Below are 26803 nucleotides of genomic sequence, written 5' to 3' on the forward strand. Positions count from 1 at the left end.
TGGCTTTCGCTTCACGTTTCCCTATGCAAACATTCAATTATAATCGGTTTCAACCAAAAATGTAAGAAAATTCAACTTAAAATCAATAATGAGATTATAAAATCGTTTAAAGCGAGTAATAAGGCTTTCGAAGGCATGAGTGACTATAAATGGACTTTTCTTACCAATCGATGGCTTTCGCTTCATGTTTTCTAAGGAAAACATTTAATTGCAATCTATTTTAACCAAAAATGTAAGAAAATTCAACTTAAAATCAATAATGAGCTTATAAAAGCATTTAAAGCGAGTAATAAGGCTTTCGAAGGCATGAGCGACTATAAATGGACTTTTCTTCTCAAATCGATGGCTTTCGCTTCACGTTTCCCGAGGCAAACATTCAATTATAATCTGTTTTAACCAAAAATGTAAGAAAATTCAACATAAAATCAATAATGAGATTATAAAAACATTTAAAACGAGTAATAAGGCTTTCGAAGGCATGAGTGACTATAACTGGACTTTTCTTCCTAATCGATGGCTTTCGCTTCACGTTTCCCTATGCAAACATTCAATTATAATCGGTTTCAACCAAAAATGTAAGAAAATTCAACTTAAAATCAATAATGAGATTATAAAATCGTTTAAAGCGAGTAATAAGGCTTTCGAAGGCATGAGTGACTATAAATGGACTTTTCTTACCAATCGATGGCTTTCGCTTCATGTTTTCTAAGGAAAACATTTAATTGCAATCTATTTTAACCAAAAATGTAAGAAAATTCAACTTAAAATCAATAATGAGCTTATAAAAGCATTTAATGCGAGTAATAAGGCTTTCGAAGGCATGAGTAACTATAAATGGACTTTTCTTCTCAATCGATGGCTTTCGCTTCACGTTTCCCAAGGCAAACATTCAATTATAATCTGTTTTAACCAAAAATGTAAGAAAATTCAACTTAAAATCAATAATGAGATTATAAAAGAGTTTAAAGCGAGTAATTAGGCTTTCGAAGGCATGAGTGACTATAAATGGACTTTTCTTACCAATCGATGGCTTTCGCTTCATGTTTTCTAAGGCAAACATTTAATTACAATCTATTTTAACCAAAAATGTAAGAAAATTCAACATAAAATCAATAATTAGATTATAAAACCATTTTAAACGGGTAATAAGGCTTTCGAAGGCAAGAGCGACTATAAATGGACTTTTCTTCTCAATCGATGGCTTTCGCTTAACGTTTCTCGAGGCAAACATTCAATTATAATCTGTTTTGACCAAAAATGTAAGAAAATTCAACTTAAAATCAATAATGAGCTTATAAAAGCATTTAAAGCGAGTAATAAGGCTTTAGAAGGCATGAGTGACTATAAATGGACTTTTCTTCTCAATCGATGGCTTTCGCTTCACGTTTCCCTATGCAAACATTCAATTATAATCTATTTCAACCAAAAATATAAGAAAATTCAACTTAAAATCAATAATGAGATTATAAAAGCGTTTAAAGCGAGTAATAAGGCTTTCGAAGGCATGAGTGACTAGAAATGGACCTTTCTTATCAATCGATGGCTTTCGCTTCATGTTTTCTAAGGCAAACATTTAATTACAATCTATTTTAACCAAAAATGTAAGAAAATTCAACATAAAATCAATAATTAGATTATAAAACCATTTTAAACGGGTAATAAGGCTTTCGAAGGCAAGAGCGACTATAAATGGACTTTTCTTCTCAATCGATGGCTTTCGCTTAACGTTTCTCGAGGCAAACATTCAATTATAATCTGTTTTGACCAAAAATGTAAGAAAATTCAACTTAAAATCAATAATGAGCTTATAAAAGCATTTAAAGCGAGTAATAAGGCTTTAGAAGGCATGAGTGACTATAAATGGACTTTTCTTCTCAATCGATGGCTTTCGCTTCACGGTTCCCTATGCAAACATTCAATTATAATCTATTTCAACCAAAAATATAAGAAAATTCAACTTAAAATCAATAATGAGATTATAAAAGCGTTTAAAGCGAGTAATAAGGCTTTCGAAGGCATGAGTGACTAGAAATGGACCTTTCTTATCAATCGATGGCTTTCGCTTCATGTTTTCTAAGGCAAACATTTAATTACAATCTATTTTAACCAAAAATGTAAGAAAATTCAACATAAAATCAATAATTAGATTATAAAACCATTTTAAACGGGTAATAAGGCTTTCGAAGGCAAGAGCGACTATAAATGGACTTTTCTTCTCAATCGATGGCTTTCGCTTAACGTTTCTCGAGGCAAACATTCAATTATAATCTGTTTTGACCAAAAATGTAAGAAAATTCAACTTAAAATCAATAATGAGCTTATAAAAGCATTTAAAGCGAGTAATAAGGCTTTAGAAGGCATGAGTGACTATAAATGGACTTTTCTTCTCAATCGATGGCTTTCGCTTCACGGTTCCCTATGCAAACATTCAATTATAATCTATTTCAACCAAAAATATAAGAAAATTCAACTTAAAATCAATAATGAGATTATAAAAGCGTTTAAAGCGAGTAATAAGGCTTTCGAAGGCATGAGTGACTATAAATGGACCTTTCTTATCAATCGATGGCTTTCGCTTCATGTTTTCTAAGGCAAACATTTAATTACAATCTATTTTAACCAAAAATGTAAGAAAATTCAACATAAAATCAATAATTAGATTATAAAACCATTTTAAACGGGTAATAAGGCTTTCGAAGGCATGAGCGACTATAAATGGACTTTTCTTCTCAAATCCATGGCTTTCGCTTCACGTTTCCCGAGGCAAACATTCAATTATAATCTGTTTTAACCAAAAATGTAAGAAAATTCAACTTAAAATCAATAATGAGATTATAAAAGCATTTAAAACGAGTAATAAGGCTTTCGAAGGCATGAGTGACTATAACTGGACTTTTCTTCCTAATCGATGGCTTTCGCTTCACGTTTCCCTATGCAAACATTCAATTATAATCGGTTTCAACCAAAAATGTAAGAAAATTCAACTTAAAATCAATAATGAGATTATAAAATCGTTTAAAGCGAGTAATAAGGCTTTCGAAGGCATGAGTGACTATAAATGGACTTTTCTTACCAATCGATGGCTTTCGCTTCATGTTTTCTAAGGAAAACATTTAATTGCAATCTATTTTAACCAAAAATGTAAGAAAATTCAACTTAAAATCAATAATGAGCTTATAAAAGCATTTAATGCGAGTAATAAGGCTTTCGAAGGCATGAGTAACTATAAATGGACTTTTCTTCTCAATCGATGGCTTTCGCTTCACGTTTCCCAAGGCAAACATTCAATTATAATCTGTTTTAACCAAAAATGTAAGAAAATTCAACTTAAAATCAATAATGAGATTATAAAAGAGTTTAAAGCGAGTAATTAGGCTTTCGAAGGCATGAGTGACTATAAATGGACTTTTCTTACCAATCGATGGCTTTCGCTTCATGTTTTCTAAGGCAAACATTTAATTACAATCTATTTTAACCAAAAATGTAAGAAAATTCAACATAAAATCAATAATTAGATTATAAAACCATTTTAAACGGGTAATAAGGCTTTCGAAGGCAAGAGCGACTATAAATGGACTTTTCTTCTCAATCGATGGCTTTCGCTTAACGTTTCTCGAGGCAAACATTCAATTATAATCTGTTTTAACCAAAAATGTAAGAAAATTCAACTTAAAATCAATAATGAGCTTATAAAAGCATTTAAAGCGAGTAATAAGGCTTTCGAAGGCATGAGTGACTATAAATGGACTTTTCTTCTCAATCGATGGCTTTCGCTTCACGTTTCCCTATGCAAACATTCAATTATAATCTATTTCAACCAAAAATATAAGAAAATTCAACTTAAAATCAATAATGAGATTATAAAAGCGTTTAAAGCGAGTAATAAGGCTTTCGAAGGCATGAGTGACTAGAAATGGACCTTTCTTATCAATCGATGGCTTTCGCTTCATGTTTTCTAAGGCAAACATTTAATTACAATCTATTTTAACCAAAAATGTAAGAAAATTCAACATAAAATCAATAATTAGATTATAAAACCATTTTAAACGGGTAATAAGGCTTTCGAAGGCATGAGCGACTATAAATGGACTTTTCTTCTCAAATCCATGGCTTTCGCTTCACGTTTCCCGAGGCAAACATTCAATTATAATCTGTTTTAACCAAAAATGTAAGAAAATTCAACTTAAAATCAATAATGAGATTATAAAAGCATTTAAAACGAGTAATAAGGCTTTCGAAGGCATGAGTGACTATAACTGGACTTTTCTTCCTAATCGATGGCTTTCGCTTCACGTTTCCCTATGCAAACATTCAATTATAATCGGTTTCAACCAAAAATGTAAGAAAATTCAACTTAAAATCAATAATGAGATTATAAAATCGTTTAAAGCGAGTAATAAGGCTTTCGAAGGCATGAGTGACTATAAATGGACTTTTCTTACCAATCGATGGCTTTCGCTTCATGTTTTCTAAGGAAAACATTTAATTGCAATCTATTTTAACCAAAAATGTAAGAAAATTCAACTTAAAATCAATAATGAGCTTATAAAAGCATTTAATGCGAGTAATAAGGCTTTCGAAGGCATGAGTAACTATAAATGGACTTTTCTTCTCAATCGATGGCTTTCGCTTCACGTTTCCCAAGGCAAACATTCAATTATAATCTGTTTTAACCAAAAATGTAAGAAAATTCAACTTAAAATCAATAATGAGATTATAAAAGAGTTTAAAGCGAGTAATTAGGCTTTCGAAGGCATGAGTGACTATAAATGGACTTTTCTTACCAATCGATGGCTTTCGCTTCATGTTTTCTAAGGCAAACATTTAATTACAATCTATTTTAACCAAAAATGTAAGAAAATTCAACATAAAATCAATAATTAGATTATAAAACCATTTTAAACGGGTAATAAGGCTTTCGAAGGCAAGAGCGACTATAAATGGACTTTTCTTCTCAATCGATGGCTTTCGCTTAACGTTTCTCGAGGCAAACATTCAATTATAATCTGTTTTAACCAAAAATGTAAGAAAATTCAACTTAAAATCAATAATGAGCTTATAAAAGCATTTAAAGCGAGTAATAAGGCTTTAGAAGGCATGAGTGACTATAAATGGACTTTTCTTCTCAATCGATGGCTTTCGCTTCACGTTTCCCTATGCAAACATTCAATTATAATCTATTTCAACCAAAAATATAAGAAAATTCAACTTAAAATCAATAATGAGATTATAAAAGCGTTTAAAGCGAGTAATAAGGCTTTCGAAGGCATGAGTGACTAGAAATGGACCTTTCTTATCAATCGATGGCTTTCGCTTCATGTTTTCTAAGGCAAACATTTAATTACAATCTATTTTAACCAAAAATGTAAGAAAATTCAACATAAAATCAATAATTAGATTATAAAACCATTTTAAACGGGTAATAAGGCTTTCGAAGGCATGAGCGACTATAAATGGACTTTTCTTCTCAAATCCATGGCTTTCGCTTCACGTTTCCCGAGGCAAACATTCAATTATAATCTGTTTTAACCAAAAATGTAAGCAAATTCAACTTAAAATCAATAATGAGCTTATAAAAGCATTTAAAGCGAGTAATAAGGCTTTCGAAGGCATGAGCGACTATAAATGGACTTTTCTTCTCAAATCGATGGCTTTCGCTTCACGTTTCCCGAGGCAAACATTCAATTATAATCTGTTTTAACCAAAAATGTAAGAAAATTCAACTTAAAATCAATAATGAGATTATAAAAGCATTTAAAACGAGTAATAAGGCTTTCGAAGGCATGAGTGACTATAACTGGACTTTTCTTATCGATCGATGGCTTTTGCTTCATGTTTCTCGAGGCAAACATTTAATTACAATCTATTTTAACCAAAAATGTAAGAAAATTCAACATAAAATCAATAATTAGATTATAAAACCATTTTAAACGGGTAATAAGGCTTTCGAAGGCATGAGCGACTATAAATGGACTTTTCTTCTCAAATCGATGGCTTTCGCTTCACGTTTCCCGAGGCAAACATTCAATTATAATCTGTTTTAACCAAAAATGTAAGAAAATTCAACTTAAAATCAATAATGAGATTATAAAAACATTTAAAACGAGTAATAAGGCTTTCGAAGGCATGAGTGACTATAACTGGACTTTTCTTACCAATCGATGGCTTTCGCTTCACGTTTCCCTATGCAAACATTCAATTATAATCGGTTTCAACCAAAAATGTAAGAAAATTCAACTTAAAATCAATAATGAGATTATAAAATCGTTTAAAGCGAGTAATAAGGCTTTCGAAGGCATGAGTGACTATAAATGGACTTTTCTTACCAATCGATGGCTTTCGCTTCATGTTTTCTAAGGAAAACATTTAATTGCAATCTATTTTAACCAAAAATGTAAGAAAATTCAACTTAAAATCAATAATGAGCTTATAAAAGCATTTAATGCGAGTAATAAGGCTTTCGAAGGCATGAGTAACTATAAATGGACTTTTCTTCTCAATCGATGGCTTTCGCTTCACGTTTCCCAAGGCAAACATTCAATTATAATCTGTTTTAACCAAAAATGTAAGAAAATTCAACTTAAAATCAATAATGAGATTATAAAAGAGTTTAAAGCGAGTAATTAGGCTTTCGAAGGCATGAGTGACTATAAATGGACTTTTCTTACCAATCGATGGCTTTCGCTTCATGTTTTCTAAGGCAAACATTTAATTACAATCTATTTTAACCAAAAATGTAAGAAAATTCAACATAAAATCAATAATTAGATTATAAAACCATTTTAAACGGGTAATAAGGCTTTCGAAGGCAAGAGCGACTATAAATGGACTTTTCTTCTCAATCGATGGCTTTCGCTTAACGTTTCTCGAGGCAAACATTCAATTATAATCTGTTTTAACCAAAAATGTAAGAAAATTCAACTTAAAATCAATAATGAGCTTATAAAAGCATTTAAAGCGAGTAATAAGGCTTTAGAAGGCATGAGTGACTATAAATGGACTTTTCTTCTCAATCGATGGCTTTCGCTTCACGTTTCCCTATGCAAACATTCAATTATAATCTATTTCAACCAAAAATATAAGAAAATTCAACTTAAAATCAATAATGAGATTATAAAAGCGTTTAAAGCGAGTAATAAGGCTTTCGAAGGCATGAGTGACTAGAAATGGACCTTTCTTATCAATCGATGGCTTTCGCTTCATGTTTTCTAAGGCAAACATTTAATTACAATCTATTTTAACCAAAAATGTAAGAAAATTCAACATAAAATCAATAATTAGATTATAAAACCATTTTAAACGGGTAATAAGGCTTTCGAAGGCATGAGCGACTATAAATGGACTTTTCTTCTCAAATCGATGGCTTTCGCTTCACGTTTCCCGAGGCAAACATTCAATTATAATCTGTTTTAACCAAAAATGTAAGAAAATTCAACTTAAAATCAATAATGAGATTATAAAAGCATTTAAAACGAGTAATAAGGCTTTCGAAGGCATGAGTGACTATAACTGGACTTTTCTTATCGATCGATGGCTTTTGCTTCATGTTTCTCGAGGCAAACATTTAATTACAATCTATTTTAACCAAAAATGTAAGAAAATTCAACATAAAATCAATAATTAGATTATAAAACCATTTTAAACGGGTAATAAGGCTTTCGAAGGCATGAGCGACTATAAATGGACTTTTCTTCTCAAATCGATGGCTTTCGCTTCACGTTTCCCGAGGCAAACATTCAATTATAATCTGTTTTAACCAAAAATGTAAGAAAATTCAACTTAAAATCAATAATGAGATTATAAAAGCATTTAAAACGAGTAATAAGGCTTTCGAAGGCATGAGTGACTATAACTGGACTTTTCTTATCGATCGATGGCTTTTGCTTCATGTTTCTCGAGGCAAACATTTAATTACAATCTATTTTAACCAAAAATGTAAGAAAATTCAACATAAAATCAATAATTAGATTATAAAACCATTTTAAACGGGTAATAAGGCTTTCGAAGGCATGAGCGACTATAAATGGACTTTTCTTCTCAAATCGATGGCTTTCGCTTCACGTTTCCCGAGGCAAACATTCAATTATAATCTGTTTTAACCAAAAATGTAAGAAAATTCAACTTAAAATCAATAATGAGATTATAAAAGCATTTAAAGCGAGTAATAAGGCTTTCGAAGGCATGAGCGACTATAAATGGACTTTTCTTCTCAAATCGATGGCTTTCGCTTCACGTTTCCCGAGGCAAACATTCAATTATAATCTGTTTTAACCAAAAATGTAAGAAAATTCAACTTAAAATCAATAATGAGATTATAAAAGCATTTAAAACGAGTAATAAGGCTTTCGAAGGCATGAGTGACTATAACTGGACTTTTCTTATCGATCGATGGCTTTTGCTTCATGTTTCTCGAGGCAAACATTTAATTACAATCTATTTTAACCAAAAATGTAAGAAAATTCAACATAAAATCAATAATTAGATTATAAAACCATTTTAAACGGGTAATAAGGCTTTCGAAGGCATGAGCGACTATAAATGGACTTTTCTTCTCAAATCGATGGCTTTCGCTTCACGTTTCCCGAGGCAAACATTCAATTATAATCTGTTTTAACCAAAAATGTAAGAAAATTCAACTTAAAATCAATAATGAGATTATAAAAACATTTAAAACGAGTAATAAGGCTTTCGAAGGCATGAGTGACTATAACTGGACTTTTCTTACCAATCGATGGCTTTCGCTTCATGTTTTCTAAGGCAAACATTTAATTACAATCTATCTTAACCAAAAATGTAAGAAAATTCAACATAAAATCAATAATTAGATTATAAAACCATTTTAAACGGGTAATAAGGCTTTCGAAGGCATGAGCGACTATAAATGGACTTTTCTTCTCAAATCGATGGCTTTCGCTTCACGTTTCCCGAGGCAAACATTCAATTATAATCTGTTTTAACCAAAAATGTAAGCAAATTCAACTTAAAATCAATAATGAGCTTATAAAAGCATTTAAAGCGAGTAATAAGGCTTTCGAAGGCATGAGCGACTATAAATGGACTTTTCTTCTCAAATCGATGGCTTTCGCTTCACGTTTCCCGAGGCAAACATTCAATTATAATCTGTTTTAACCAAAAATGTAAGAAAATTCAACTTAAAATCAATAATGAGATTATAAAAGCATTTAAAACGAGTAATAAGGCTTTCGAAGGCATGAGTGACTATAACTGGACTTTTCTTATCGATCGATGGCTTTTGCTTCATGTTTCTCGAGGCAAACATTTAATTACAATCTATTTTAACCAAAAATGTAAGAAAATTCAACATAAAATCAATAATTAGATTATAAAACCATTTTAAACGGGTAATAAGGCTTTCGAAGGCATGAGCGACTATAAATGGACTTTTCTTCTCAAATCGATGGCTTTCGCTTCACGTTTCCCGAGGCAAACATTCAATTATAATCTGTTTTAACCAAAAATGTAAGAAAATTCAACTTAAAATCAATAATGAGATTATAAAAACATTTAAAACGAGTAATAAGGCTTTCGAAGGCATGAGTGACTATAACTGGACTTTTCTTACCAATCGATGGCTTTCGCTTCATGTTTTCTAAGGCAAACATTTAATTACAATCTATCTTAACCAAAAATGTAAGAAAATTCAACATAAAATCAATAATTAGATTATAAAACCATTTTAAACGGGTAATAAGGCTTTCGAAGGCATGAGCGACTATAAATGGAATTTTCTTCTCAAATCGATGGCTTTCGCTTCACGTTTCCCGAGGCAAACATTCAATTATAATCTGTTTTAACCAAAAATGTAAGAAAATTCAACTTAAAATCAATAATGAGATTATAAAAGCATTTAAAACGAGTAATAAGGCTTTCGAAGGCATGAGTGACTATAACTGGACTTTTCTTCCTAATCGATGGCTTTCGCTTCACGTTTCCCTATGCAAACATTCAATTATAATCGGTTTCAACCAAAAATGTAAGAAAATTCAACTTAAAATCAATAATGAGATTATAAAATCGTTTAAAGCGAGTAATAAGGCTTTCGAAGGCATGAGTGACTATAAATGGACTTTTCTTACCAATCGATGGCTTTCGCTTCATGTTTTCTAAGGAAAACATTTAATTGCAATCTATTTTAACCAAAAATGTAAGAAAATTCAACTTAAAATCAATAATGAGCTTATAAAAGCATTTAAAGCGAGTAATAAGGCTTTCGAAGGCATGAGCGACTATAAATGGACTTTTCTTCTCAAATCGATGGCTTTCGCTTCACGTTTCCCGAGGCAAACATTCAATTATAATCTGTTTTAACCAAAAATGTAAGAAAATTCAACATAAAATCAATAATGAGATTATAAAAACATTTAAAACGAGTAATAAGGCTTTCGAAGGCATGAGTGACTATAACTGGACTTTTCTTCCTAATCGATGGCTTTCGCTTCACGTTTCCCTATGCAAACATTCAATTATAATCGGTTTCAACCAAAAATGTAAGAAAATTCAACTTAAAATCAATAATGAGATTATAAAATCGTTTAAAGCGAGTAATAAGGCTTTCGAAGGCATGAGTGACTATAAATGGACTTTTCTTACCAATCGATGGCTTTCGCTTCATGTTTTCTAAGGAAAACATTTAATTGCAATCTATTTTAACCAAAAATGTAAGAAAATTCAACTTAAAATCAATAATGAGCTTATAAAAGCATTTAATGCGAGTAATAAGGCTTTCGAAGGCATGAGTAACTATAAATGGACTTTTCTTCTCAATCGATGGCTTTCGCTTCACGTTTCCCAAGGCAAACATTCAATTATAATCTGTTTTAACCAAAAATGTAAGAAAATTCAACTTAAAATCAATAATGAGATTATAAAAGAGTTTAAAGCGAGTAATTAGGCTTTCGAAGGCATGAGTGACTATAAATGGACTTTTCTTACCAATCGATGGCTTTCGCTTCATGTTTTCTAAGGCAAACATTTAATTACAATCTATTTTAACCAAAAATGTAAGAAAATTCAACATAAAATCAATAATTAGATTATAAAACCATTTTAAACGGGTAATAAGGCTTTCGAAGGCAAGAGCGACTATAAATGGACTTTTCTTCTCAATCGATGGCTTTCGCTTAACGTTTCTCGAGGCAAACATTCAATTATAATCTGTTTTGACCAAAAATGTAAGAAAATTCAACTTAAAATCAATAATGAGCTTATAAAAGCATTTAAAGCGAGTAATAAGGCTTTAGAAGGCATGAGTGACTATAAAGACTTTTCTTCTCAATCGATGGCTTTCGCTTCACGTTTCCCTATGCAAACATTCAATTATAATCTATTTCAACCAAAAATATAAGAAAATTCAACTTAAAATCAATAATGAGATTATAAAAGCGTTTAAAGCGAGTAATAAGGCTTTCGAAGGCATGAGTGACTAGAAATGGACCTTTCTTATCAATCGATGGCTTTCGCTTCATGTTTTCTAAGGCAAACATTTAATTACAATCTATTTTAACCAAAAATGTAAGAAAATTCAACATAAAATCAATAATTAGATTATAAAACCATTTTAAACGGGTAATAAGGCTTTCGAAGGCAAGAGCGACTATAAATGGACTTTTCTTCTCAATCGATGGCTTTCGCTTAACGTTTCTCGAGGCAAACATTCAATTATAATCTGTTTTGACCAAAAATGTAAGAAAATTCAACTTAAAATCAATAATGAGCTTATAAAAGCATTTAAAGCGAGTAATAAGGCTTTAGAAGGCATGAGTGACTATAAATGGACTTTTCTTCTCAATCGATGGCTTTCGCTTCACGGTTCCCTATGCAAACATTCAATTATAATCTATTTCAACCAAAAATATAAGAAAATTCAACTTAAAATCAATAATGAGATTATAAAAGCGTTTAAAGCGAGTAATAAGGCTTTCGAAGGCATGAGTGACTAGAAATGGACCTTTCTTATCAATCGATGGCTTTCGCTTCATGTTTTCTAAGGCAAACATTTAATTACAATCTATTTTAACCAAAAATGTAAGAAAATTCAACATAAAATCAATAATTAGATTATAAAACCATTTTAAACGGGTAATAAGGCTTTCGAAGGCAAGAGCGACTATAAATGGACTTTTCTTCTCAATCGATGGCTTTCGCTTAACGTTTCTCGAGGCAAACATTCAATTATAATCTGTTTTGACCAAAAATGTAAGAAAATTCAACTTAAAATCAATAATGAGCTTATAAAAGCATTTAAAGCGAGTAATAAGGCTTTAGAAGGCATGAGTGACTATAAATGGACTTTTCTTCTCAATCGATGGCTTTCGCTTCACGGTTCCCTATGCAAACATTCAATTATAATCTATTTCAACCAAAAATATAAGAAAATTCAACTTAAAATCAATAATGAGATTATAAAAGCGTTTAAAGCGAGTAATAAGGCTTTCGAAGGCATGAGTGACTATAAATGGACCTTTCTTATCAATCGATGGCTTTCGCTTCATGTTTTCTAAGGCAAACATTTAATTACAATCTATTTTAACCAAAAATGTAAGAAAATTCAACATAAAATCAATAATTAGATTATAAAACCATTTTAAACGGGTAATAAGGCTTTCGAAGGCATGAGCGACTATAAATGGACTTTTCTTCTCAAATCCATGGCTTTCGCTTCACGTTTCCCGAGGCAAACATTCAATTATAATCTGTTTTAACCAAAAATGTAAGAAAATTCAACTTAAAATCAATAATGAGATTATAAAAGCATTTAAAACGAGTAATAAGGCTTTCGAAGGCATGAGTGACTATAACTGGACTTTTCTTCCTAATCGATGGCTTTCGCTTCACGTTTCCCTATGCAAACATTCAATTATAATCGGTTTCAACCAAAAATGTAAGAAAATTCAACTTAAAATCAATAATGAGATTATAAAATCGTTTAAAGCGAGTAATAAGGCTTTCGAAGGCATGAGTGACTATAAATGGACTTTTCTTACCAATCGATGGCTTTCGCTTCATGTTTTCTAAGGAAAACATTTAATTGCAATCTATTTTAACCAAAAATGTAAGAAAATTCAACTTAAAATCAATAATGAGCTTATAAAAGCATTTAATGCGAGTAATAAGGCTTTCGAAGGCATGAGTAACTATAAATGGACTTTTCTTCTCAATCGATGGCTTTCGCTTCACGTTTCCCAAGGCAAACATTCAATTATAATCTGTTTTAACCAAAAATGTAAGAAAATTCAACTTAAAATCAATAATGAGATTATAAAAGAGTTTAAAGCGAGTAATTAGGCTTTCGAAGGCATGAGTGACTATAAATGGACTTTTCTTACCAATCGATGGCTTTCGCTTCATGTTTTCTAAGGCAAACATTTAATTACAATCTATTTTAACCAAAAATGTAAGAAAATTCAACATAAAATCAATAATTAGATTATAAAACCATTTTAAACGGGTAATAAGGCTTTCGAAGGCAAGAGCGACTATAAATGGACTTTTCTTCTCAATCGATGGCTTTCGCTTAACGTTTCTCGAGGCAAACATTCAATTATAATCTGTTTTAACCAAAAATGTAAGAAAATTCAACTTAAAATCAATAATGAGCTTATAAAAGCATTTAAAGCGAGTAATAAGGCTTTAGAAGGCATGAGTGACTATAAATGGACTTTTCTTCTCAATCGATGGCTTTCGCTTCACGTTTCCCTATGCAAACATTCAATTATAATCTATTTCAACCAAAAATATAAGAAAATTCAACTTAAAATCAATAATGAGATTATAAAAGCGTTTAAAGCGAGTAATAAGGCTTTCGAAGGCATGAGTGACTAGAAATGGACCTTTCTTATCAATCGATGGCTTTCGCTTCATGTTTTCTAAGGCAAACATTTAATTACAATCTATTTTAACCAAAAATGTAAGAAAATTCAACATAAAATCAATAATTAGATTATAAAACCATTTTAAACGGGTAATAAGGCTTTCGAAGGCATGAGCGACTATAAATGGACTTTTCTTCTCAAATCCATGGCTTTCGCTTCACGTTTCCCGAGGCAAACATTCAATTATAATCTGTTTTAACCAAAAATGTAAGCAAATTCAACTTAAAATCAATAATGAGCTTATAAAAGCATTTAAAGCGAGTAATAAGGCTTTCGAAGGCATGAGCGACTATAAATGGACTTTTCTTCTCAAATCGATGGCTTTCGCTTCACGTTTCCCGAGGCAAACATTCAATTATAATCTGTTTTAACCAAAAATGTAAGAAAATTCAACTTAAAATCAATAATGAGATTATAAAAGCATTTAAAACGAGTAATAAGGCTTTCGAAGGCATGAGTGACTATAACTGGACTTTTCTTATCGATCGATGGCTTTTGCTTCATGTTTCTCGAGGCAAACATTTAATTACAATCTATTTTAACCAAAAATGTAAGAAAATTCAACATAAAATCAATAATTAGATTATAAAACCATTTTAAACGGGTAATAAGGCTTTCGAAGGCATGAGCGACTATAAATGGACTTTTCTTCTCAAATCGATGGCTTTCGCTTCACGTTTCCCGAGGTAAACATTCAATTATAATCTGTTTTAACCAAAAATGTAAGAAAATTCAACTTAAAATCAATAATGAGATTATAAAAACATTTAAAACGAGTAATAAGGCTTTCGAAGGCATGAGTGACTATAACTGGACTTTTCTTACCAATCGATGGCTTTCGCTTCACGTTTCCCTATGCAAACATTCAATTATAATCGGTTTCAACCAAAAATGTAAGAAAATTCAACTTAAAATCAATAATGAGATTATAAAATCGTTTAAAGCGAGTAATAAGGCTTTCGAAGGCATGAGTGACTATAAATGGACTTTTCTTACCAATCGATGGCTTTCGCTTCATGTTTTCTAAGGAAAACATTTAATTGCAATCTATTTTAACCAAAAATGTAAGAAAATTCAACTTAAAATCAATAATGAGCTTATAAAAGCATTTAATGCGAGTAATAAGGCTTTCGAAGGCATGAGTAACTATAAATGGACTTTTCTTCTCAATCGATGGCTTTCGCTTCACGTTTCCCAAGGCAAACATTCAATTATAATCTGTTTTAACCAAAAATGTAAGAAAATTCAACTTAAAATCAATAATGAGATTATAAAAGAGTTTAAAGCGAGTAATTAGGCTTTCGAAGGCATGAGTGACTATAAATGGACTTTTCTTACCAATCGATGGCTTTCGCTTCATGTTTTCTAAGGCAAACATTTAATTACAATCTATTTTAACCAAAAATGTAAGAAAATTCAACATAAAATCAATAATTAGATTATAAAACCATTTTAAACGGGTAATAAGGCTTTCGAAGGCAAGAGCGACTATAAATGGACTTTTCTTCTCAATCGATGGCTTTCGCTTAACGTTTCTCGAGGCAAACATTCAATTATAATCTGTTTTGACCAAAAATGTAAGAAAATTCAACTTAAAATCAATAATGAGCTTATAAAAGCATTTAAAGCGAGTAATAAGGCTTTAGAAGGCATGAGTGACTATAAATGGACTTTTCTTCTCAATCGATGGCTTTCGCTTCACGTTTCCCTATGCAAACATTCAATTATAATCTATTTCAACCAAAAATATAAGAAAATTCAACTTAAAATCAATAATGAGATTATAAAAGCGTTTAAAGCGAGTAATAAGGCTTTCGAAGGCATGAGTGACTAGAAATGGACCTTTCTTATCAATCGATGGCTTTCGCTTCATGTTTTCTAAGGCAAACATTTAATTACAATCTATTTTAACCAAAAATGTAAGAAAATTCAACATAAAATCAATAATTAGATTATAAAACCATTTTAAACGGGTAATAAGGCTTTCGAAGGCATGAGCGACTATAAATGGACTTTTCTTCTCAAATCGATGGCTTTCGCTTCACGTTTCCCGAGGCAAACATTCAATTATAATCTGTTTTAACCAAAAATGTAAGAAAATTCAACTTAAAATCAATAATGAGATTATAAAAGCATTTAAAACGAGTAATAAGGCTTTCGAAGGCATGAGTGACTATAACTGGACTTTTCTTCCTAATCGATGGCTTTCGCTTCACGTTTCCCTATGCAAACATTCAATTATAATCGGTTTCAACCAAAAATGTAAGAAAATTCAACTTAAAATCAATAATGAGATTATAAAATCGTTTAAAGCGAGTAATAAGGCTTTCGAAGGCATGAGTGACTATAAATGGACTTTTCTTACCAATCGATGGCTTTCGCTTCATGTTTTCTAAGGAAAACATTTAATTGCAATCTATTTTAACCAAAAATGTAAGAAAATTCAACTTAAAATCAATAATGAGCTTATAAAAGCATTTAATGCGAGTAATAAGGCTTTCGAAGGCATGAGTAACTATAAATGGACTTTTCTTCTCAATCGATGGCTTTCGCTTCACGTTTCCCAAGGCAAACATTCAATTATAATCTGTTTTAACCAAAAATGTAAGAAAATTCAACTTAAAATCAATAATGAGATTATAAAAGAGTTTAAAGCGAGTAATTAGGCTTTCGAAGGCATGAGTGACTATAAATGGACTTTTCTTACCAATCGATGGCTTTCGCTTCATGTTTTCTAAGGCAAACATTTAATTACAATCTATTTTAACCAAAAATGTAAGAAAATTCAACATAAAATCAATAATTAGATTATAAAACCATTTTAAACGGGTAATAAGGCTTTCGAAGGCAAGAGCGACTATAAATGGACTTTTCTTCTCAATCGATGGCTTTCGCTTAACGTTTCTCGAGGCAAACATTCAATTATAATCTGTTTTAACCAAAAATGTAAGAAAATTCAACTTAAAATCAATAATGAGCTTATAAAAGCATTTAAAGCGAGTAATAAGGCTTTAGAAGGCATGAGTGACTATAAATGGACTTTTCTTCTCAATCGATGGCTTTCGCTTCACGGTTCCCTATGCAAACATTCAATTATAATCTATTTCAACCAAAAATATAAGAAAATTCAACTTAAAATCAATAATGAGATTATAAAAGCGTTTAAAGCGAGTAATAAGGCTTTCGAAGGCATGAGTGACTAGAAATGGACCTTTCTTATCAATCGATGGCTTTCGCTTCATGTTTTCTAAGGCAAACATTTAATTACAATCTATTTTAACCAAAAATGTAAGAAAATTCAACATAAAATCAATAATTAGATTATAAAACCATTTTAAACGGGTAATAAGGCTTTCGAAGGCATGAGCGACTATAAATGGACTTTTCTTCTCAAATCCATGGCTTTCGCTTCACGTTTCCCAAGGCAAACATTCAATTATAATCTGTTTTAACCAAAAATGTAAGAAAATTCAACTTAAAATCAATAATGAGATTATAAAAGCATTTAAAACGAGTAATAAGGCTTTCGAAGGCATGAGTGACTATAACTGGACTTTTCTTCCTAATCGATGGCTTTCGCTTCACGTTTCCCTATGCAAACATTCAATTATAATCGGTTTCAACCAAAAATGTAAGAAAATTCAACTTAAAATCAATAATGAGATTATAAAATCGTTTAAAGCGAGTAATAAGGCTTTCGAAGGCATGAGTGACTATAAATGGACTTTTCTTACCAATCGATGGCTTTCGCTTCATGTTTTCTAAGGAAAACATTTAATTGCAATCTATTTTAACCAAAAATGTAAGAAAATTCAACTTAAAATCAATAATGAGCTTATAAAAGCATTTAATGCGAGTAATAAGGCTTTCGAAGGCATGAGTAACTATAAATGGACTTTTCTTCTCAATCGATGGCTTTCGCTTCACGTTTCCCAAGGCAAACATTCAATTATAATCTGTTTTAACCAAAAATGTAAGAAAATTCAACTTAAAATCAATAATGAGATTATAAAAGAGTTTAAAGCGAGTAATTAGGCTTTCGAAGGCATGAGTGACTATAAATGGACTTTTCTTACCAATCGATGGCTTTCGCTTCATGTTTTCTAAGGCAAACATTTAATTACAATCTATTTTAACCAAAAATGTAAGAAAATTCAACATAAAATCAATAATTAGATTATAAAACCATTTTAAACGGGTAATAAGGCTTTCGAAGGCAAGAGCGACTATAAATGGACTTTTCTTCTCAATCGATGGCTTTCGCTTAACGTTTCTCGAGGCAAACATTCAATTATAATCTGTTTTAACCAAAAATGTAAGAAAATTCAACTTAAAATCAATAATGAGCTTATAAAAGCATTTAAAGCGAGTAATAAGGCTTTAGAAGGCATGAGTGACTATAAATGGACTTTTCTTCTCAATCGATGGCTTTCGCTTCACGTTTCCCTATGCAAACATTCAATTATAATCTATTTCAACCAAAAATATAAGAAAATTCAACTTAAAATCAATAATGAGATTATAAAAGCGTTTAAAGCGAGTAATAAGGCTTTCGAAGGCATGAGTGACTAGAAATGGACCTTTCTTATCAATCGATGGCTTTCGCTTCATGTTTTCTAAGGCAAACATTTAATTACAATCTATTTTAACCAAAAATGTAAGAAAATTCAACATAAAATCAATAATTAGATTATAAAACCATTTTAAACGGGTAATAAGGCTTTCGAAGGCATGAGCGACTATAAATGGACTTTTCTTCTCAAATCGATGGCTTTCGCTTCACGTTTCCCGAGGCAAACATTCAATTATAATCTGTTTTAACCAAAAATGTAAGCAAATTCAACTTAAAATCAATAATGAGCTTATAAAAGCATTTAAAGCGAGTAATAAGGCTTTCGAAGGCATGAGCGACTATAAATGGACTTTTCTTCTCAAATCGATGGCTTTCGCTTCACGTTTCCCGAGGCAAATATTCAATTATAATCTGTTTTAACCAAAAATGTAAGAAAATTCAACTTAAAATCAATAATGAGATTATAAAAGCATTTAAAACGAGTAATAAGGCTTTCGAAGGCATGAGTGACTATAACTGGACTTTTCTTATCGATCGATGGCTTTTGCTTCATGTTTCTCGAGGCAAACATTTAATTACAATCTATTTTAACCAAAAATGTAAGAAAATTCAACATAAAATCAATAATTAGATTATAAAACCATTTTAAACGGGTAATAAGGCTTTCGAAGGCATGAGCGACTATAAATGGACTTTTCTTCTCAAATCGATGGCTTTCGCTTCACGTTTCCCGAGGCAAACATTCAATTATAATCTGTTTTAACCAAAAATGTAAGAAAATTCAACTTAAAATCAATAATGAGATTATAAAAACATTTAAAACGAGTAATAAGGCTTTCGAAGGCATGAGTGACTATAACTGGACTTTTCTTACCAATCGATGGCTTTCGCTTCATGTTTTCTAAGGCAAACATTTAATTACAATCTATCTTAACCAAAAATGTAAGAAAATTCAACATAAAATCAATAATTAGATTATAAAACCATTTTAAACGGGTAATAAGGCTTTCGAAGGCATGAGCGACTATAAATGGACTTTTCTTCTCAAATCGATGGCTTTCGCTTCACGTTTCCCGAGGCAAACATTCAATTATAATCTGTTTTAACCAAAAATGTAAGAAAATTCAACTTAAAATCAATAATGAGATTATAAAAGCATTTAAAACGAGTAATAAGGCTTTCGAAGGCATGAGTGACAATAACTGGACTTTTCTTCCTAATCGATGGCTTTCGCTTCACGTTTCCCTATGCAAACATTCAATTATAATCGGTTTCAACCAAAAATGTAAGAAAATTCAACTTAAAATCAATAATGAGATTATAAAATCGTTTAAAGCGAGTAATAAGGCTTTCGAAGGCATGAGTGACTATAAATGGACTTTTCTTACCAATCGATGGCTTTCGCTTCATGTTTTCTAAGGAAAACATTTAATTGCAATCTATTTTAACCAAAAATGTAAGAAAATTCAACTTAAAATCAATAATGAGCTTATAAAAGCATTTAAAGCGAGTAATAAGGCTTTCGAAGGCATGAGTAACTATAAATGGACTTTTCTTCTCAATCGATGGCTTTCGCTTCACGTTTCCCAAGGCAAACATTCAATTATAATCTGTTTTAACCAAAAATGTAAGAAAATTCAACTTAAAATCAATAATGAGATTATAAAAGAGTTTAAAGCGAGTAATTAGGCTTTCGAAGGCATGAGTGACTATAAATGGACTTTTCTTACCAATCGATGGCTTTCGCTTCATGTTTTCTAAGGCAAACATTTAATTACAATCTATTTTAACCAAAAATGTAAGAAAATTCAACATAAAATCAATAATTGGATTATAAAACCATTTTAAACGGGTAATAAGGCTTTCGAAGGCATGAACGACTATAAATGGACTTTTCTTCTCAATCGATGGCTTTCGCTTAACGTTTCTCTAGGCAAACATTCAATTATAATCTGTTTTAACCAAAAATGTAAGAAAATTCAACTTAAAATCAATAATGAGCTTATAAAAGCATTTAAAGCGAGTAATAAGGCTTTAGAAGGCATGAGTGACTATAAATGGACTTTTCTTCTCAATCGATGGCTTTCGCTTCACGTTTCCCTATGCAAACATTCAATTATAATCTATTTCAACCAAAAATATAAGAAAATTCAACTTAAAATCAATAATGAGATTATAAAAGCGTTTAAAGCGAGTAATAAGGCTTTCGAAGGCATGAGTGACTATAAATGGACCTTTCTTATCAATCGATGGCTTTCGCTTCATGTTTTCTAAGGCAAACATTTAATTACAATCTATTTTAACCAAAAATGTAAGAAAATTCAACATAAAATCAATAATTAGATTATAAAACCATTTTAAACGGGTAATAAGGCTTTCGAAGGCATGAGCGACTATAAATGGACTTTACTTCTCAAATCGATGGCTTTCGCTTCACGTTTCCCGAGGCAAACATTCAATTATAATCTGTTTTAACCAAAAATGTAAGAAAATTCAACTTAAAATCAATAATGAGATTATAAAAGCATTTAAAATGAGTAATAAGGCTTTCGAAGGCATGAGCGACTATAATTGGACTTTTCTTATCGATCGATGGCCTTTGCTTCATGTTTCTCGAGGCAAACATTTAATTACAATCTATTTTAACCAAAAATGTAAGAAAGTTTAACATAAAATCAATAATTAGATTATAAAACCATTTTAAACGGGTAATAAGGCTTTCGAAGGCATGAGCGACTATAAATGGACTTTTCTTCTCAAATCGATGGCTTTCGCTTCACGTTTCCCGAGGCAAACATTCAATTATAATCTGTTTTAACCAAAAATGTAAGAAAATTCAACTTAAAATCAATAATGAGATTATAAAAGCGTTTAAAGCGAGTAATAAGGCTTTCGAAGGCATGAGTGACTATAAATGGACTTTTCTTACCAATCGATGGCTTTCGCTTCATGTTTTCTAAGGCAAACATTTAATTACAATCTATTTTAACCAAAAATGTAAGAAAATTCAACATAAAATCAATAATTAGATTATAAAACCATTTTAAACGGGTAATAAGGCTTTCGAAGGCATGAGCGACTATAAATGGACTTTTCTTCTCAAATCGATGGCTTTCGCTTCACGTTTCCCGAGGCAAACATTCAATTATAATCTGTTTTAACCAAAAATGTAAGCAAATTCAACTTAAAATCAATAATGAGCTTATAAAAGCATTTAAAGCGAGTAATAAGGCTTTCGAAGGCATGAGCGACTATAAATGGACTTTTCTTCTCAAATCGATGGCTTTCGCTTCACGTTTCCCGAGGCAAACATTCAATTATAATCTGTTTTAACCAAAAATGTAAGAAAATTCAACTTAAAATCAATAATGAGATTATAAAAGCATTTAAAACGAGTAATAAGGCTTTCGAAGGCATGAGTGACTATAACTGGACTTTTCTTATCGATCGATGGCTTTTGCTTCATGTTTCTCGAGGCAAACATTTAATTACAATCTATTTTAACCAAAAATGTAAGAAAATTCAACATAAAATCAATAATTAGATTATAAAACCATTTTAAACGGGTAATAAGGCTTTCGAAGGCATGAGCGACTATAAATGGACTTTTCTTCTCAAATCGATGGCTTTCGCTTCACGTTTCCCGAGGCAAACATTCAATTATAATCTGTTTTAACCAAAAATGTAAGAAAATTCAACTTAAAATCAATAATGAGATTATAAAAACATTTAAAACGAGTAATAAGGCTTTCGAAGGCATGAGTGACTATAACTGGACTTTTCTTACCAATCGATGGCTTTCGCTTCATGCTTTCTAAGGCAAACATTTAATTACAATCTATCTTAACCAAAAATGTAAGAAAATTCAACATAAAATCAATAATTAGATTATAAAACCATTTTAAACGGGTAATAAGGCTTTCGAAGGCATGAGCGACTATAAATGGACTTTTCTTCTCAAATCGATGGCTTTCGCTTCACGTTTCCCGAGGCAAACATTCAATTATAATCTGTTTTAACCAAAAATGTAAGAAAATTCAACTTAAAATCAATAATGAGATTATAAAAGCATTTAAAACGAGTAATAAGGCTTTCGAAGGCATGAGTGACAATAACTGGACTTTTCTTCCTAATCGATGGCTTTCGCTTCACGTTTCCCTATGCAAACATTCAATTATAATCGGTTTCAACCAAAAATGTAAGAAAATTCAACTTAAAATCAATAATGAGATTATAAAATCGTTTAAAGCGAGTAATAAGGCTTTCGAAGGCATGAGTGACTATAAATGGACTTTTCTTACCAATCGATGGCTTTCGCTTCATGTTTTCTAAGGAAAACATTTAATTGCAATCTATTTTAACCAAAAATGTAAGAAAATTCAACTTAAAATCAATAATGAGCTTATAAAAGCATTTAAAGCGAGTAATAAGGCTTTCGAAGGCATGAGTAACTATAAATGGACTTTTCTTCTCAATCGATGGCTTTCGCTTCACGTTTCCCAAGGCAAACATTCAATTATAATCTGTTTTAACCAAAAATGTAAGAAAATTCAACTTAAAATCAATAATGAGATTATAAAAGAGTTTAAAGCGAGTAATTAGGCTTTCGAAGGCATGAGTGACTATAAATGGACTTTTCTTACCAATCGATGGCTTTCGCTTCATGTTTTCTAAGGCAAACATTTAATTACAATCTATTTTAACCAAAAATGTAAGAAAATTCAACATAAAATCAATAATTGGATTATAAAACCATTTTAAACGGGTAATAAGGCTTTCGAAGGCATGAACGACTATAAATGGACTTTTCTTCTCAATCGATGGCTTTCGCTTAACGTTTCTCTAGGCAAACATTCAATTATAATCTGTTTTAACCAAAAATGTAAGAAAATTCAACTTAAAATCAATAATGAGCTTATAAAAGCATTTAAAGCGAGTAATAAGGCTTTAGAAGGCATGAGTGACTATAAATGGACTTTTCTTCTCAATCGATGGCTTTCGCTTCACGTTTCCCTATGCAAACATTCAATTATAATCTATTTCAACCAAAAATATAAGAAAATTCAACTTAAAATCAATAATGAGATTATAAAAGCGTTTAAAGCGAGTAATAAGGCTTTCGAAGGCATGAGTGACTATAAATGGACCTTTCTTATCAATCGATGGCTTTCGCTTCATGTTTTCTAAGGCAAACATTTAATTACAATCTATTTTAACCAAAAATGTAAGAAAATTCAACATAAAATCAATAATTAGATTATAAAACCATTTTAAACGGGTAATAAGGCTTTCGAAGGCATGAGCGACTATAAATGGACTTTTCTTCTCAAATCGATGGCTTTCGCTTCACGTTTCCCGAGGCAAACATTCAATTATAATCTGTTTTAACCAAAAATGTAAGAAAATTCAACTTAAAATCAATAATGAGATTATAAAAGCATTTAAAATGAGTAATAAGGCTTTCGAAGGCATGAGCGACTATAATTGGACTTTTCTTATCGATCGATGGCCTTTGCTTCATGTTTCTCGAGGCAAACATTTAATTACAATCTATTTTAACCAAAAATGTAAGAAAATTTAACATAAAATCAATAATTAGATTATAAAACCATTTTAAACGGGTAATAAGGCTTTCGAAGGCATGAGCGACTATAAATGGACTTTTCTTCTCAAATCGATGGCTTTCGCTTCACGTTTCCCGAGGCAAACATTCAATTATAATCTGTTTTAACCAAAAATGTAAGAAAATTCAACTTAAAATCAATAATGAGATTATAAAAGCGTTTAAAGCGAGTAATAAGGCTTTCGAAGGCATGAGTGACTATAAATGGACTTTTCTTACCAATCGATGGCTTTCGCTTCATGTTTTCTAAGGCAAACATTTAATTACAATCTATTTTAACCAAAAATGTAAGAAAATTCAACATAAAATCAATAATTAGATTATAAAACCATTTTAAACGGGTAATAAGGCTTTCGAAGGCATGAGCGACTATAAATGGACTTTTCTTCTCAAATCGATGGCTTTCGCTTCACGTTTCCCGAGGCAAACATTCAATTATAATCTGTTTTAACCAAAAATGTAAGCAAATTCAACTTAAAATCAATAATGAGCTTATAAAAGCATTTAAAGCGAGTAATAAGGCTTTCGAAGGCATGAGCGACTATAAATGGACTTTTCTTCTCAAATCGATGGCTTTCGCTTCACGTTTCCCGAGGCAAACATTCAATTATAATCTGTTTTAACCAAAAATGTAAGAAAATTCAACTTAAAATCAATAATGAGATTATAAAAGCATTTAAAACGAGTAATAAGGCTTTCGAAGGCATGAGTGACTATAACTGGACTTTTCTTATCGATCGATGGCTTTTGCTTCATGTTTCTCGAGGCAAACATTTAATTACAATCTATTTTAACCAAAAATGTAAGAAAATTCAACATAAAATCAATAATTAGATTATAAAACCATTTTAAACGGGTAATAAGGCTTTCGAAGGCATGAGCGACTATAAATGGACTTTTCTTCTCAAATCGATGGCTTTCGCTTCACGTTTCCCGAGGCAAACATTCAATTATAATCTGTTTTAACCAAAAATGTAAGAAAATTCAACTTAAAATCAATAATGAGATTATAAAAACATTTAAAACGAGTAATAAGGCTTTCGAAGGCATGAGTGACTATAACTGGACTTTTCTTACCAATCGATGGCTTTCGCTTCATGCTTTCTAAGGCAAACATTTAATTACAATCTATCTTAACCAAAAATGTAAGAAAATTCAACATAAAATCAATAATTAGATTATAAAACCATTTTAAACGGGTAATAAGGCTTTCGAAGGCATGAGCGACTATAAATGGACTTTTCTTCTCAAATCGATGGCTTTCGCTTCACGTTTCCCGAGGCAAACATTCAATTATAATCTGTTTTAACCAAAAATGTAAGAAAATTCAACTTAAAATCAATAATGAGATTATAAAAGCATTTAAAACGAGTAATAAGGCTTTCGAAGGCATGAGTGACAATAACTGGACTTTTCTTCCTAATCGATGGCTTTCGCTTCACGTTTCCCTATGCAAACATTCAATTATAATCGGTTTCAACCAAAAATGTAAGAAAATTCAACTTAAAATCAATAATGAGATTATAAAATCGTTTAAAGCGAGTAATAAGGCTTTCGAAGGCATGAGTGACTATAAATGGACTTTTCTTACCAATCGATGGCTTTCGCTTCATGTTTTCTAAGGAAAACATTTAATTGCAATCTATTTTAACCAAAAATGTAAGAAAATTCAACTTAAAATCAATAATGAGCTTATAAAAGCATTTAAAGCGAGTAATAAGGCTTTCGAAGGCATGAGTAACTATAAATGGACTTTTCTTCTCAATCGATGGCTTTCGCTTCACGTTTCCCAAGGCAAACATTCAATTATAATCTGTTTTAACCAAAAATGTAAGAAAATTCAACTTAAAATCAATAATGAGATTATAAAAGAGTTTAAAGCGAGTAATTAGGCTTTCGAAGGCATGAGTGACTATAAATGGACTTTTCTTACCAATCGATGGCTTTCGCTTCATGTTTTCTAAGGCAAACATTTAATTACAATCTATTTTAACCAAAAATGTAAGAAAATTCAACATAAAATCAATAATTGGATTATAAAACCATTTTAAACGGGTAATAAGGCTTTCGAAGGCATGAACGACTATAAATGGACTTTTCTTCTCAATCGATGGCTTTCGCTTAACGTTTCTCTAGGCAAACATTCAATTATAATCTGTTTTAACCAAAAATGTAAGAAAATTCAACTTAAAATCAATAATGAGCTTATAAAAGCATTTAAAGCGAGTAATAAGGCTTTAGAAGGCATGAGTGACTATAAATGGACTTTTCTTCTCAATCGATGGCTTTCGCTTCACGTTTCCCTATGCAAACATTCAATTATAATCTATTTCAACCAAAAATATAAGAAAATTCAACTTAAAATCAATAATGAGATTATAAAAGCGTTTAAAGCGAGTAATAAGGCTTTCGAAGGCATGAGTGACTATAAATGGACCTTTCTTATCAATCGATGGCTTTCGCTTCATGTTTTCTAAGGCAAACATTTAATTACAATCTATTTTAACCAAAAATGTAAGAAAATTCAACATAAAATCAATAATTAGATTATAAAACCATTTTAAACGGGTAATAAGGCTTTCGAAGGCATGAGCGACTATAAATGGACTTTACTTCTCAAATCGATGGCTTTCGCTTCACGTTTCCCGAGGCAAACATTCAATTATAATCTGTTTTAACCAAAAATGTAAGAAAATTCAACTTAAAATCAATAAT

This window comes from Theobroma cacao, chromosome 2, assembly GCF_053813885.1.
Source record: "Theobroma cacao isolate CCN51 chromosome 2, ASM5381388v1, whole genome shotgun sequence".
NCBI lineage: Eukaryota > Viridiplantae > Streptophyta > Magnoliopsida > Malvales > Malvaceae > Theobroma > Theobroma cacao.